Source organism: Miniopterus natalensis, chromosome 2, assembly GCF_054644295.1.
Source record: "Miniopterus natalensis isolate mMinNat1 chromosome 2, mMinNat1.hap1, whole genome shotgun sequence".
Taxonomy (NCBI): Eukaryota; Metazoa; Chordata; class Mammalia; order Chiroptera; family Miniopteridae; genus Miniopterus; species Miniopterus natalensis.
In genome coordinates, this window is record NC_142082.1 from 170417146 (window position 1) to 170432159 (window position 15014).

The window sequence follows — 15014 nt, forward strand, 5'->3', positions numbered from 1 at the left end:
TCTGGGTCAACTGATACCACATGACTCGAAACCCTCACTTTAGGTCACACGTTGACCTTTCTGGCGTAGCTAGTCTCCAGCCTAAGGTATGGCAGCCCCACTTAAAATCACATCGTTTCTGTCTAGCTGGCCTAAGATCCCCAGGCAAACAAAGATTACCTTCCAGGAACCAAGAGCAAAGGATAGAACACTTTCTGTACAAGGTTAAATTCTTTGCTCCGCAATCCGTAGTTTTTCTCTCTTATAGATATCTCTATTACCACAGGGACTGGCAGGTTCTATGGCCCAAGCAGCAATTCTGTGGACCTGGACCTGCTAGGGCAGCCTTCTGTGTCACTTGATGAATGAGTTGGCACCGAGTACCCAAGCAGAAACTATGTTGCTCTAGAATCCCAAACCCTTGGGTTGTCCTCGCCAGCTGGCGTGCAGGTGCTCCATCTCCCAAATCTCACTTTAGAGTCGACTTCCTAGGATGCCTTCCAGGACCAACTCTCTCAGGTCCAGTTCCCCAGGAGATGGACTCTGAGGCAAGGATTTCCATGCAGGCATTTTATCGGGGAACATTCTCATTCTCAGGAATAATACCTAGAAAAGAAGAGCAAAACAGGACTGGAGAAAGGGAGAAGGTGAACTTTGATGACCCCTAATCGCAAATCCTATATTGATGAATTTGATTATCTCAGCACCAATGATAGCTGTTCAACTAGGACATATGGACAAAATTGACAGTGGAAAAAGAAACCTGTGATGTCTAAAACTGACAAGGGGTTATTATCTAGAATTAAGAAAGAAACTATAGTAAATCAGCAATAAATTTTAAAAAATAGAGAAATGGGGATAAATAGGCAACTTCCAAAGGGGAAATCTGGTTGGCTAATGAATGACAAAATTCTCAACGTCACTAATAACCAGAGAAATACAAATTAAAGTGACAATGAGATACCACTTTAGGCCTCATAGATGAGCAAAAGTTTCTGATCCCCATTCATAATTTCAGCCAGCATCTGGGAATTCTTTTTTACTGAGACTCTAATTAGCACTCGCTTGAGGGCTTGACTGACACGATGACCTTCACTGCAGACCTGTGAGGAATGAGCCATAGTCTTCAATTTATAGTTGAGGGGAAAGGCTGGGAGAGATTGAATGGCGTCTCGATGGTTGTGCAGGCTCTAAGTAGATTGTAATTAAGGTGGATCTAACTCCAGCAATTACAGCCTTTTTTCATCATCTGGTTTAGCTCAAGTGTCTGCAGAACGTTGCACAATAGCAGTTGCAATTCACAGAGTTTCAGAGTGTGTATGATGCTGACAGAAAACAGGTTGATTTCTTTTCTTGTGTGTTTTTTTTTTGAGACAAATTACAACCCCACACTGGGACTGGAGTCTCTTGGAGGCTCAAATATCCAATGAACCACATCTGGCAAAGTTCAGACTTGGTCTGAGGAAAATGACTCTCTTTGCAAAGCGCTGCAGTCGGGCTCTCAGCTCTAGCCAATTTCTCTCCCCAGGAGCTTTCCATTAAGAATTAATTTACTGGCATAAAGAAATATAATCTTCATAATCCTCCCCAGCGTCTGGTGCTGTTGTCTGTCTCCTCTTTATGTCCTTTCTGTACTTTCCTCAAAACACAGAGAGAATTGAACTTGGCTAGTGATTCATCAGGTACTTTCATGGGAACAACAGCAACTCACATCTGTCTAGGGCTTTACAGTTCACAAAGCCGTCTCCGCACATTACGTCACTGCATCCTCATAACAGTCCCTCGAGGTGTCACTGTCATGATGCGGATGAGGAAACGAGGGTTCTAGGAGGCCACGTGTTCACCTAAGACGGTAGAACATGAACTTGAATCTTACTCCAAACCCCATACCCTTTTCTATATAGCGATGCCTTTTCCCTTAGGAGCTAAAAACAAAAGTGGCTCAGCCATTGAGCATCGACCTAGGATCCAGGAGATCATGGTTCGATTCCCGGTCAGGGCACATGCCCGGGTTGCGGGCTTGATCCCCAGTAAGGGCCATGCAGAAGGAAGCTAATCAATGACTCTCTCATCATTGATATTTCTCTCTCTCTCTTTCCCTTTCCCTTCCTCTCTCTGAAATTAGTAAAGACATAAATATATATTTTTTAAAAAAGGTTTCTTACTCCCACAGCCCTTTCCCATACTCCCATCCCTCATTCCCCTCTTAGAGCTGAGATGCACATGCTGGCAGAGGTCGGGTGACTTGCCCAACATCACACCATCAGCTGGGGTGGGAAGGCAGTTGTGGGGATTCTGCCTCCACACCTCTTATTTTGTTCACAACTACAGAAAAGAATACTCCTCCCATTTAATGCGTGCTTTTTCTAACCTTAGAGACTGCCAATAAAATGCGTAGGGGTGATGAATGGTGCTACCCCTTCTGTGCGACTCTGAGCATGAAGTGAAATTTCAAGAGAGAAAATAGCCTGTTGCAAGTTACTCAGCAGAGCTGGAATTGGAGCGCAGGGCCCCCAGGCCCAGCCCCTCTCTCAGTGACTCCTAGACTGTGAAGAACAGCCCGCCAGGGAGCAGGGAGATGGAGGGGCCTTGGTGAAGCCGCAGAGCTTTGTAAAAACAATTGCGATGTGAAAGATGGTCCACGAGATCTGAGTGAGTCAGGAGGCGATTAGTCAGTGATGCTTTCTGCCAGCCCCCCTTGGTTCTCAGCCTTTCCTGGGGCTGCCTGCCTGCCTTCCTGTCCATGTTTTCACTGCTCATTAGCACGTCCAGCAGAGGATGTTAGAGGAAATGAATGCCGCAGCAGTTGGCTCCGTTGCTTGAAGCAGTATACATTCTGGGCACCAAGGAGTTCTGCCTCAGGTCTCTCAAGTCAATAACCCCATGTTCCCAGAGCAGCTCTCCAGACTCTGGAAAGAACACGTTGCAAATCAGCCTCTGATTAGTAAGCTTAGAACTGGGTCTTCCCAGAGAAGGCCTGTTTTTTAAAGGCTGTGACAAAGAGATGGTCCTTCTTAGACTTGGAATCAAAGGTAAGATGGACTCATACAGAAGAGGCACTATCCATCAATGATGCTTCTGTGGTGGGCTGGTTAGCCTAGGCATAAACACAGGTAGTCTGTGTTTCTCACCTGTTTGCACTGTTTGCACCTTGGTCTTTTAGTTATAAATGCATGCAGGTCATAGGGCAGCCTGGTAGATGGAGCTTTGATGACTCAGGGCCTCTGTTGTCACCACTGGTAGATAAACAACACTGAGCTCATGTTCTGACTGCAAGTTCATGGCGTTATCTCTGCTTTAAAGGGCAGCTCTGCAGTATCACTACGGTATAAACCAATTAGCAGATCAGTCTCACAGATGGAACCTCTGCAATATCCCTAGAATCTGTCTTTTCTTCCTATTTTAACAGCTGCCACATTAACTCAGATCCTTCTATCCAGATATTCTCGCAGGCTCTTATGTGGTCCCCTGACCTCTCTCTCCCTGGCATCCACCCAACCCAAGGCGTTCAGATTCTCTGTCTCAAGCACAGCTTTCTGTGTGATGCTTACCAGTGATAGATCTTTCAGAAAACCAAATGTCTGCATCTTCTGAGCTGTCAGAATAGTTTGTTTTTACTGTGTTACCTACAGACTTTCATCTTGCATCCTTGTCAGGCTGTTTCATAGAAATGAACGGGCATGTGGCTCTCCTTCCTGCGGTGGCGAGCTTCCTCGGGGCAAGCCCAGCCTTGTCCAGCCTGCCTGCTTCCAAACCCAGCCCGTGCATGGCCCGTAGGAGGGACCGATTGCGTGACTGCAGAATCAAATACGTAATGTGAATGAAAGTTTTCTAAATACACCTACACAGATGTCCTGTGACTTCTAGAGCAGGGGATGGCGAATTAGAGCCAACCAGCAACCAACTAAACAAACAAAAACGCACCACAACTACTTGTTTTTATAAATAAATTTTATTTGAACACAGCCATGTTCACCCATTTCTGAATCACCTCCGGCTTCTTTTGTACTACAGCCGAGTTGAGACGTGGCAACGGAAGTCGTCTGGCCTGCAAAACTGGAAATGTTTACTACTCGGCTCTTCACAGAGCCTACAGGATAAGTGCTCTGAGGGCAGGAACTGCATGCTGGTTGTCCTTGTGTCTAGTCTACTTAGCAGGAAGCGGAATAAATACTTGTTCAATAAATTAATCAGTGAATCAACATTTAATGAGGAACTACAATCCAAAAACTTGGTCTTTTTTCTTTTTGAGATGAACCTTCCTGATGGTGGATCAGTTCCCCCCTCCCTCCCTCCCATGGTTATTTATTGAGCATCTACTATATGTCAGATGCTATTCTGTGCTTTGAGATAAATGGTGTGTAAAACACTACTCTCATCAACCTTAGAGTCTTCAGGGGAGCCCGACAGCATTCAGACGTCAAGTGTATTGTGTTCATTGCAGCGGGGAGAGAGAGGCAAATGGGGAGCTGAGAGCCTGTACCACTGGGATTAGCTCTATTAGGGGGGTCAAGTAAGGCTTCTCTGAGAAAGTGGCTCTGGAACTAAGATCTGCAGGAAGAATAGGGGTACTTGTCTGTGACATTTGAGGGAAGGAACAGCATGCAGAAGACCCCGTGGCAGTGGGAGCTTGGTGAGTATGAGGAACCACAGGGCAGAGTGGTGAAAAGCTCAGAGAAGGGGCATAAGATGGGGCTGCAGGAGACAGGGTTCTGGGTGAGCCTTCAAGGAGTGTTCTCTCTCCTGGGAACGAGGCAAGAGCACTGAAGGACAAGCAGGGAAATGCTAGTAGAAGGGAGGTGCGAAGGGGTGGGTTTTAATACAATTTGCATTTTGAAAAGATCGCTGTTTTCTTTGGAGGAAGGTTTTTTTTGGTGACAGCTGCTTTCAGATATTGATTGCATATTTCTTAATAAATCAAACTCAGGAAAATGACAGGCATGTTCGTATTAAATATTGTGATAGTAATACCTTGTACTTGTTCAGCTTAAAAAAACACACCAGCCCTCTGTTTTCACATTCAGTGCTGTCTCTTTTAATAAGTATTGCACATATGGTACCCCAGGCAGAACATTTGAATCCCCTCCCGTAATGCGCACACAACGGCACATTCCTGGGGGCCTTCAGACATGGGTTTCAGTTCCAGGGCTGAGGTTCCTGGATCTGTTTAGGCTGGAAGCTCATGGCCCAGGTTCGCCGCTTAAAGAAAGGATGGGTGGTGGTGCATGGGAGCCTCACTCAGGGATGGCAGCTGGCTGGGGCATTTTGTTTTGGTTCAGGAAACCTTTGGACGGCTCTAGTGAGTCACTCCCCCTAATTGTTCTAGCTGTGATTCATCTTACTTCTCTTACCTTTCTCCTTTTTTGCCCCTTTACCTTCCTTTCCTCTTAGTCATTAAAATGTCCCTCTGCTGCCTTGCCATCCTTTCTCTTGAAAATTTTCCATCCCTTCTCAGCTGGAGCAGATGCCTGCCTTGCTGTTCCGAGAGGAGCTGTGAGCTGGCTGATGAGGCATTAAGTGAGGGCACAGCTGCTGGGAGCCCAGGGAAGCCTCGTCCTGGGTACACCAGGACAGAGCACAGGACACAGAGCCCAGTCTCTGTGGCTTCTCCCTTTCCTTGGACCCGGGTGGCTACGTTCTTGGGGGTGTCATATAATACCCTGAGAAACTGTGTTGGTGCCCTGGGTCTCCTGACAGTGGACACCAGGAAATCTGGGAGAGTTATTGGATTCTGGAAAACCCTTGATCAGTGTGTGCCTTTTTGGAGGCAGCTGGATAATTAAGAAGAATTTTATGGGTTTTTTCCCCCTGGTGTGACTCTTTATCACATCATTTCTTATTTGATGAAGACATTTCAATGAAAGCACACCCATTGTTCAGAAAGAGAGGGGTGTTAACTCATTTCTGAAGTCAGTCCTCTTGGCCATGCCTAAGTTTACTCCCACTTTGAGTCTAGCCTAGTATTTGTTTAGCATTTTAATTGCAATTAAGCGTAAACTTGAAAGTTGTGTCAATAAAATGCTGTGAAAACATTTTTCTTTTTGAAAGCTTCCCTTTGGGGTTAAACCATCTCTTTGGAGGTTTTATTTCTGCTGTTTTTTCCAATCATAAATGTACATGACTCTCAAGCCTCATCACCAGATCTACGTTTTGACCCACCTTCCTCCTTAGGTATCTTTTTTTCTCTCTTTAATTTTCTTTTCTTTGAAATTTATTTGCTCATTTACCATCCTTTGGTTCACTGGGTTCCTTTTTGCTCTAACCATGATTGCATTAACCTGTTGGTGCAGAATGAAATAGTTGGCTGTAGAGAGAGAGGAGACAGAAAAAGAGATTCAATTTGGGAGCAACCCTGAAGATCAAAGCAGAGATGAGATCTGTGGACCATGAAAGATAAGAACTCCAAGAAGTCTGATATATTCATGACCTTGCTCTGTGTTAAATGTCCAGAGAATCATAGTTAGTAAAATTGCAATAGACACCCTCTCATTCTGATAAAAGTGAAACAAAAAATAGACGGAAGGAAACTACGATTCTAAAAATTGGATTACAAGACTTTGACTAAAACCAGAAGGTTCTTAGATTTCTCTCTCTTGCTCTAAACAGAGCTGATCATGAATCAATGACATTCCCAATGGTGTTAGTGAAAGAAAAACAAATTTGCAATTTATTTTAATATAAGATGCCATCCAATAAAAGTTCATTTTTGGTTACATAAAAATAGAACTGTACCTGTTTGGTTCTGGGATGCCCTGTGGACAGGCCAGTTAGCTAGGTGCTGTTAAATTACTCACAGACAGAATCTGCAACCCTGCGCAAGCCGGTGGGATACCAAGTAGGACAAAGAGCTTTCCCCACCTTCAGGTTGGCTGGGATCAGCTGTTTGAATTACCCCACAGAGGAGCTAGAGTGACCGACTGACTCACACGTTAAAAAAAAAAAAGGTAGCAAGTCCATGGAGGATGCCATATGCTCCGTTCGCAGCAGCAAGCTGCTGACAGTCACAGACCCGAGATGCTGCACCTCCCGAAACCCAGTGGCCAGGAGCTTCTCCAGGCTTTCTTGTCTCTTTCTTGCCCTCCCTTTCTGATATTTAACAGAGTGCATTCCTTAAAATGCACGTTCTCCCTGTCCCAAGAAGGCTGTATGTGGTGTGACCGAATGAAATACTATGCCTTAAAGCAGTGTTGAAGTTGTGGTTAGAATCCACCTGGCCTCTGTGTCATCACAGCCCTGGACATCCTGACGTTCACAAGGCCTGGCCATTTAACCTGGCCCGTTTCACTGCAGCCTGGGTCTAAACTGAGCTCGTTCCAGATGCTTCTTTATAAATATTCATCTCAGAAGGCAAGGGTGACGGTGTGGCAACAGGACAGGTTTGCATACAAAGCAAGTGCCGTTCGAGGCTCTTCTCCTTCCCTTTTCTCCACGCACAGGAGGCTCTCGGGCCTGTAACTGCTGGCTGGGGGCCCCGCTCCCACAGCGTGCGGGCAGAAGGCGCATCTCCCGTCACAGGCGCGGTTTGCTGCATATTTATTACGTATTATTATAGTCTCCATTGTAACCTAGCCCGGAGTGAGGGCGGCACTGTGATTTCCATTGTAATTTCTTATTTTCATTCACTCGCAGCCCTGAGAAATGAGATGAATTCTTTCATGAGGGCCCTTTAGTTGTTCCCTGGCTAGTCACCTGGCTCCCTCTGACCCGACGGATGTAACAGTAAAAGCCCTAATATATATTTACAGGAGACTGAGACGAATTTATGAGTCAGTGATACTTTGCTATGGCTTTTGCATAACATTTGCTCTCCATATTTTTACTGCTGGTAGTTCTCTCTGTTAGCGTGGAAGTTTATGTCACATTTCAACACCCTATTTAATGCCCGGTCGAGGTCTGGCCTGCCTGCTAATAATTAGGCAGAGCAACAGGCCAGAGGAGGGGGAACTCAGTTCTATATTTAGAAAATCCGGGGTAGGGAGGCCTTCTCTGGCTGTTCTCAACCACACTCTTCTCATTCAGTCGCTGCTTTACCGACTCTCTTTGTCTCTTTATGATTTTTGTCCATTGCTCTCAATGTAATGTTCCGGAAAATTTAACTCTGTTATAAAGCTGTGCAACTCGAGATAAAGAATTCAGCACGAACACTGAGGTGCTGGACAGGTTGATAGGAAGCAGTGACATAACCAGCAAAACATTTAATAACATGGAGATAAGGGCCGAAGAGAAATAATGGGAGGACAGGGGAGACGATTAAAATATCAACAGAATAACAACATTATTACATTGAGTCCCAGCCAACCAGGATGCTGAGCTCCAGCATGAAGCTGTTTCCCTGCATCTGGTCATGGGGTTGTGCTGGTGGTATAATTCAGGATTTAGGGGAGCACAGTGGTCCCTAAACCGGCAGCAGCAGCATCACCTGAGAACCAGTGAAAACCAAATTATTGGACCCTTCTCCAGACTTAGTGAATCAGAAACTCTGGGGATGGGACCTGCAGTCTGTGTTTTTACAAGAACTTCCAGGTGATTTTGATGCAGCTTAAAGGTTAAAGACCACTAATCTGGATGCCTGGGGGCTAATATTTCAACCTGCAAATGTTAAGAGCTACTTTGAATGTAGAACCCTTGACCTGAACTCTTATTTATGACCTGGATGTTTTATTAGCAGCAGTTGGTAAAACCAAAGGCAGGGAGCCTCAAATTCCAGAGTTTTCTTGGTTATTTCTTCAGGCCAATGGGTGACTTCTGAATCGACACCAGGTAGCTGTTCTGTAATATGATTCTGATTTTGATGGCTGATTAGCACTAAGAAAAGATGAGGTTTTTAATTTAAGTTTTTCAAAGAATAACCTATTGGTTACTTACGTATCATTTAGTAGGCACCTGGTAGCCTCTTCCTTAGTTTACCAATTTCCTATCTTTTTATCTGTTGATACCAGTAAACGTTGTCGCTCTGAGGACTTCTTGTCCAGTATGTGTGTGGTGGGGAGGAAGTGGAGAGGGTCTCAACCGATGTGCAACGTTCTTGGTGATTTTGTACAAAGACCACAGGGTACACAGTTTAGGAAAAACTGCTTCCTCCTGCAGCTTTTGCGTGAAACGTTGGTAATCCAGTGTCTCTGTTAATAGTGACCTCTGCTGGCCAGAAGCAGTACTACAGCCTCGTCAATCCATGCGGGAATTTCATGTTCGTAAGAAGAAAGTAATGTATTCGTTGAAGTTATATGAAAAGGAAAAGTGGCATCTTACTGCAAAAGTGCTGGGCTCTTCTCAAATGAAAGTGCATTGCATTTTCCTTGAAAAGAAAAACTATAGTGTTTCTCTTCCATTGCCAGTTACCAAATGTTACTTTGATGGCATCTGGCACTGGGGCAAGGAATTATTAGAGTTAGAAAAGAAGCCGGCAAGGTCTTCTAACTACCAAGAAGAGTCTCAGCCTTAAACTTATACCATCATTACTTAACACTAAGTAATTTCTGATCATCTGAAATAAAATTTTACAGTTCTCAAAATCAAGTAAAATCAAACAGAATATTTTTATATGCCGTAAAATACCCAGTATATTAATACGCCTGGAGCACGGGGCACTGTGTGGGACAGTAGGCTCTGGGAGGTCCTCATAATTAGAACGAATGAGACAGATAGAAATACCCCCGGGCACCTTTCGCTGGCCCCGACTCCATTTTGGAAGCGGGATCCCTGACCCACTTTAAGTAAAGAAAGATGTTGTAGGCCTCTCAAATTGGAATTCGGGATGTATTTTTCGGTGGGAACGTTGAGTCTTTGCGCGTGCTGTCACATTCCCCTGAGATGCCCTTCTGCTCCTTGGCTACCTGGGAAGTCTGCTGTGGGTCAGAGTAGCCCCTCCCTCTCCCCAGGCTGAGAGGGAGAGACCCTCTCTACTGACTTTCAATGTCTTCATACCTGGGGACGCTTCTGCCTAAGCACTCAGCTCTCTCTCATTGCAAATAGTTTATTTCCATATGTTTATTGAGTACACACCAAAAGACAGTGTAGAGTAGTAGCTAAGAGCATGTTAAAACCTAAACTAAGGCATGTTAAAAATGTTAAGAGCTTATCTGAGCAAAAATTGACTCATTAAACCAGAAGGGGTTAGGAGCACTCCACTGACAGGAGCTCAGAGACAGAGTTTTATAGAGAAAAGGCAGAAGCAAAGAAAGACAATTATTGATTGGCTATAGCTTAAAGCGTAGTTGGCTGTGATTGGTTGTTCATAATGTTTTTACTTTGTAACCCTCAGGTATCTACAGGCTTAGAGTTTGCTTTGCTTACATAAGCTGCCGAGGCATTAGAGCCACCTCAGTCTAATAGTCTCCTCATTTAATTACTTTAATAAGTGTTGTCCTGGCTTCCCAGTCAGACACCCTGGGTTTGGGTCTCAGTTTTGCCGCTTGTTAGCTGTGTGATCTCAAGGTAACTGCAATGTCTCAGTTTCCTCCTCTGTAAAATGGACATAATAATAGATCTAATCCAGAGGATTGCTGTGTGTTAAATGGTTCAGTATGTGTAAAGTACTTAGAATATGTTATATGTTTAATGAATGGTATCTATTAGCCTGTTCCGAGTATTTTCTATTTGAAAATGTGTGCTTTTAGAAGGCAGGTCTGTGTCTTATTTATGTTTCTGTCACCAGTTCCTAAAATAGTTTTTGAATTAATGAATCAGGGACACACATTCACACACCATGAATCCCCCAGTCTACCTTAAATGATCGTTTTATGGTTTACACATTCATTCTATGATCACTGATTCTCAAGCAAAGGGGATGGTTGATTTGTTCTATTTTGCACAGAATTGCTTTTCTTTTAGATCATTTAGTGTTAAAGCTCATACGTTAGTAGCTTCTTATGAATGCATCAACAATATTACCATCATCATTATCAATGCTATTCAGAACTTACTATGTGCCAGGCACTGTACCAAGCCATAAATCATTTCATTAAATTCCCGCAACCACCCCAGGAAGTATTTACGTTTTATAGATAAAGAAACTTCACTTTACAGATAAAGAAAATTCCAGTAATTTACCCCAACTCACACATCTTGGAATCCCAGGCGACAGTTTAGATCCACATATCCGACTCCCAAGACAGTGTTCCCAATGGACTCACTCAACTGGCTGCTTGGCCAAGGGAATGAAGTAGTTGGTGTCAAGTCATGCCACCAGTGATTGCAGGAGAGGCAGTGAGAGGAGAAAGAGCAGAGAAGAGTGAGCTCATTCTCTGCAAATGTTCTAGAATTGCCCCGAGAGCATCATGGGGAAGGATATTAGGAAGTGTTGCATAGCCAACGGGTGGGTGGCACAGGATTTGCAGGGACATCTGGGTTCAAGTCCTAACTCTTCTGTTCTCTACCTATGTGACTTTGGGCCAAGCCGTTTAATGTTTGAGCCTTGCCGTAAAGTAGCAGTGACAATAACCTACTCCTCAGGCTTACTCTGAGGCTCCATTAAATGAAAGTACAATATGATAAAGGGTTGTATGTAGGCTTTGCTTCTTTTGTTATCTGTCTTAGCTGGGGAAAATTGTTAGGTTAATGGAGGCAGGAAGGAAGCTAGTTAGGAACTGGCATCTTTCCATTTTCAGTTGATTTAGGTTAACTATTCGTGAAATCTCTATGTGGGGAGGACCTTGACTATGTTCGCTGCTAGCTCATGTGGATACCTGGAGCAGCCCGCCTAAGGAATTTCCCATATTGAAGGCACTATGGGCTCCTAATGACCTCTGACTTCTTGAGAGCTCTCTCCCTTGAAATGCCATATAGTTTATATTTAATCTTAAAATTAGAGTGATGTCGCTGAGTCCATGAGAAAAGAGAACACTGAACTAAAAACTAGGAGATCTGGATTTTTATCTTAGCCCCATCATTGCCTGGGTGACCTTCGACAAATCATTTAACTGCTGTAGTCCTCCATTTCTAATTCAAAAATGGGATCATAATCCTGTCACCAAAGCTTCACGGTTGCTGGGATGCCTAAAATGAGATAATTTATATGCCAGCATTTTGAAACAGATAAAAGTACCATGGGAATGAATGTAAGGTTGGATATAGCCCTTGTTTTTTAAGCAAGATTGAAATCATGTACTCATTTATTTTTGACAAGACATTCAGAGTCTACAATATGAAAAAATGTTATCTTAGGCATTAGAAGGGCACCGTGACAATTGTGATTTACTGGGTGGTAAGTGAAGAGAGGAGGAGACGGTACCTAAACTACAACTGTAGGCATACTGACAGATGTCTTATCAAGGTATATGGCACAAGGTGTAGGATAGAGGGAGAAATCAGGGAGGTTCAGATGTTCTTGGAGCAGAATGTGAAAGGTGGGTGAGATTTCCTCATTTGGAGGTGAGAGGAGCAGAGGAGAGAGAAATTCAAGTGGGGAAGGAATCCCATGGCCGGATCACACACGCAGCAGGAACAATTTCCCCCGCCTGGAATCACTGATGAAACAACTGGCAATGGAAGAAGAGGGGCTGGTTAGGAACTTTATGACCTGAATAATTCCCTTTTCTAGTCCAGGGGTTTTGAGAAGAGTGGTGAAATGTACTTAGCCTTTCTGGTCCTTATCAGTGGACAGATATGGGCTGTTGTAGGAGTAACCAGCCATACCTGTTGGCTTTGGGGTCCTGACATGCCATACCTAGGCCATGATGCCTTCAAAGAATCTTCATGGCCAATTTTGTCCCACAGAAGTGGTGTTTTTATTAAACATCAAAATTTATAAGCAGTATTAAAATAAGTGGGATCAAAATAGATGATCATAAAGGAGAGATTTCCTGATATGAAGGGAAAAGAAGAGATGCAGCGAAAGGGTAGATCCCTTCCCGTACTGGGAAGGATTTATTAGCTCACTTCCTTACCTCCTACTGCCTTAATAAAATAGGGACATAATAGGGGCCAAGCAGGAAATATAACTGTGTCCGGCTGGCTGGTTGTAACAGGAGATGATAAGGAGTGTCAGGAACCTTGGTGGGCATAGTCACCTGGAAGGTGCCGCCAGAACTTGGATCCAGATGACTGTTGTCACTCAGGAATGCAGGCTTAGCTACCAGATGTGGGAGAGCGCATGTAAAAGAGGCTGCAATTGTCGGTGCCTTTCAGTATCCTCTCCCCAATGCAATGGGACTTTGCACCTTCTTCCATCAAGAGGTGAAATCTATTTCTCCACCCTTTAAACCCAAGTTGGCCATGTGAATTACTTTGGAAATAGAATGAAGAGACAAAAATGCCAGTTCTTGTGTGCTTCCTCTTACTTTCTTGGAACTCTGCCCAACTACCATATGAGCAAGCCCAGGCCAGCCCCGGGAGAGTGAAAGACCACATGGACCAGAGTTGAGTTAACCTAGTTGTCCTAGTCTAGAGATGTGACAATGCCCAGCCAAGATCAGCAAAGCCACCTGCCCAGCCTGGAGATGACTGCTGATATAGAAGGAAGCCCAGCCAAGACTACAACAGCCACTGAGCTGAGCCCAGTCTAAATTGCCAAACTGCAGAATTTCAAGCAAGTAGATTGTGTAGGCCAAACCAAATAATGTCTGTGGACTGAATTCAGCTCTCAGGCTACCAGTTTGTATCTATGGTCTGACCTTAAACTGCCCACAGACCTGGCTACAATCTAGTTAGACTAACAGTTTGTCATTCTTTCTTTCTCTTAGGAAATGGTCCCCTTATCGCCATTCTATGGCCACCCTTCTTATTCCCCAGCTCCCAGATCAATCCACCTTTCCCATGTTGATTCCTAATCTGAGACTCTCTCTAGTTACTGAATCCCTAATGCTTATTCTAACGCAGAACTTGTCTTCCAGATCTGGGCCTCGGCTCTCCCCCTCCCCATCCACCTCTGAGACTGAGCATTGAGGGACCATAGGTATCACCACTTTATAAATAACAGCTGGAGTAGAAAGGTACATGGGTGGACAGGGTTATCATTATTGGATGCTTCTCTCAATAAATGCCAGAATCTTTTTGCAGGGTAACAGGGCACCAGAAAAATGGGCATCAGTTATGAAACTTCCTGATGAGACTATAGATAAAATCACTGTTGTCCTTTAGAAGGTTCAGTCATATCACCCCCTGTCCTCTGCATCGTCTTTCCTTATGCTTTCTTCTGGGTTCTCTGGATTATCAAGCCCTTATTAGGTGGGGTGTGGGTTTTATATGTATTTGTGCCGCTTTTCCTGGTTTAGTATTTTAATCATTTTTATGTGTTCAGCTCAGTAAACCCTTTCTCCATACATTCTTTGTTTGGTTTAGTTATGTACAAAATACCTCAGCACCTGTGACGAACTAGTTTGTAAGTAGAGGTAGTGTGTGCGTGTGAGTGTGTGCACGCATGTGCATGTGCAATAAAATGAAGTATTACATGTCCCCTTATAAGCTTTCTGGACAGCATTTGTGCAGAGAATGACATTCTATATTGAATCTGAGACTGAGTGTACTTGTGTTCAGCGCACATGCCGCTCTTCAAGTGACACCTCCTGTCGATGATGTAGGACAAACCATGCAGAATTCAAATTTTGTTTCAAAAGCACATTACCTTCAACTTGGATTATTCTCTTTTCTTCATCGGCTGGTTAAAATAAAATTCAGATCATAGTTGAAGAAGTAACATGGTTGTGTTAGCTGATTAGTTACATTTTTAGACAGGATTGAAATTCGCAATCACATGACAACAATCCTGATTCTCATGAACGTGGGAAACCTGTTCCCAGCACGCATTTGAAGGGAGGTCATGATGGCAGGTGACTGCTCACTCTCTATTCCTCTTGATTTAATCTTTATTAACGAAGCGTCGGTCTCCCATGTTTGTGCTAAAATGATTGGCTTAGGTGCCGCCCCCCCAACATCTCAAGTCTTTGTGTTTGGGTTTTGCTTTTTTTTCTTAAAGAAAGGCTTTCAGTTTAGTTCTCTGAGACTGAAGAAATAAGGTTGCCTGCAGCATGAGAGGGGCCCCCAGTGCTCTCCAAAGACCGTGTCTCTGTCGTCTGTGTTTAACTTGTTCGTCCTGAGCT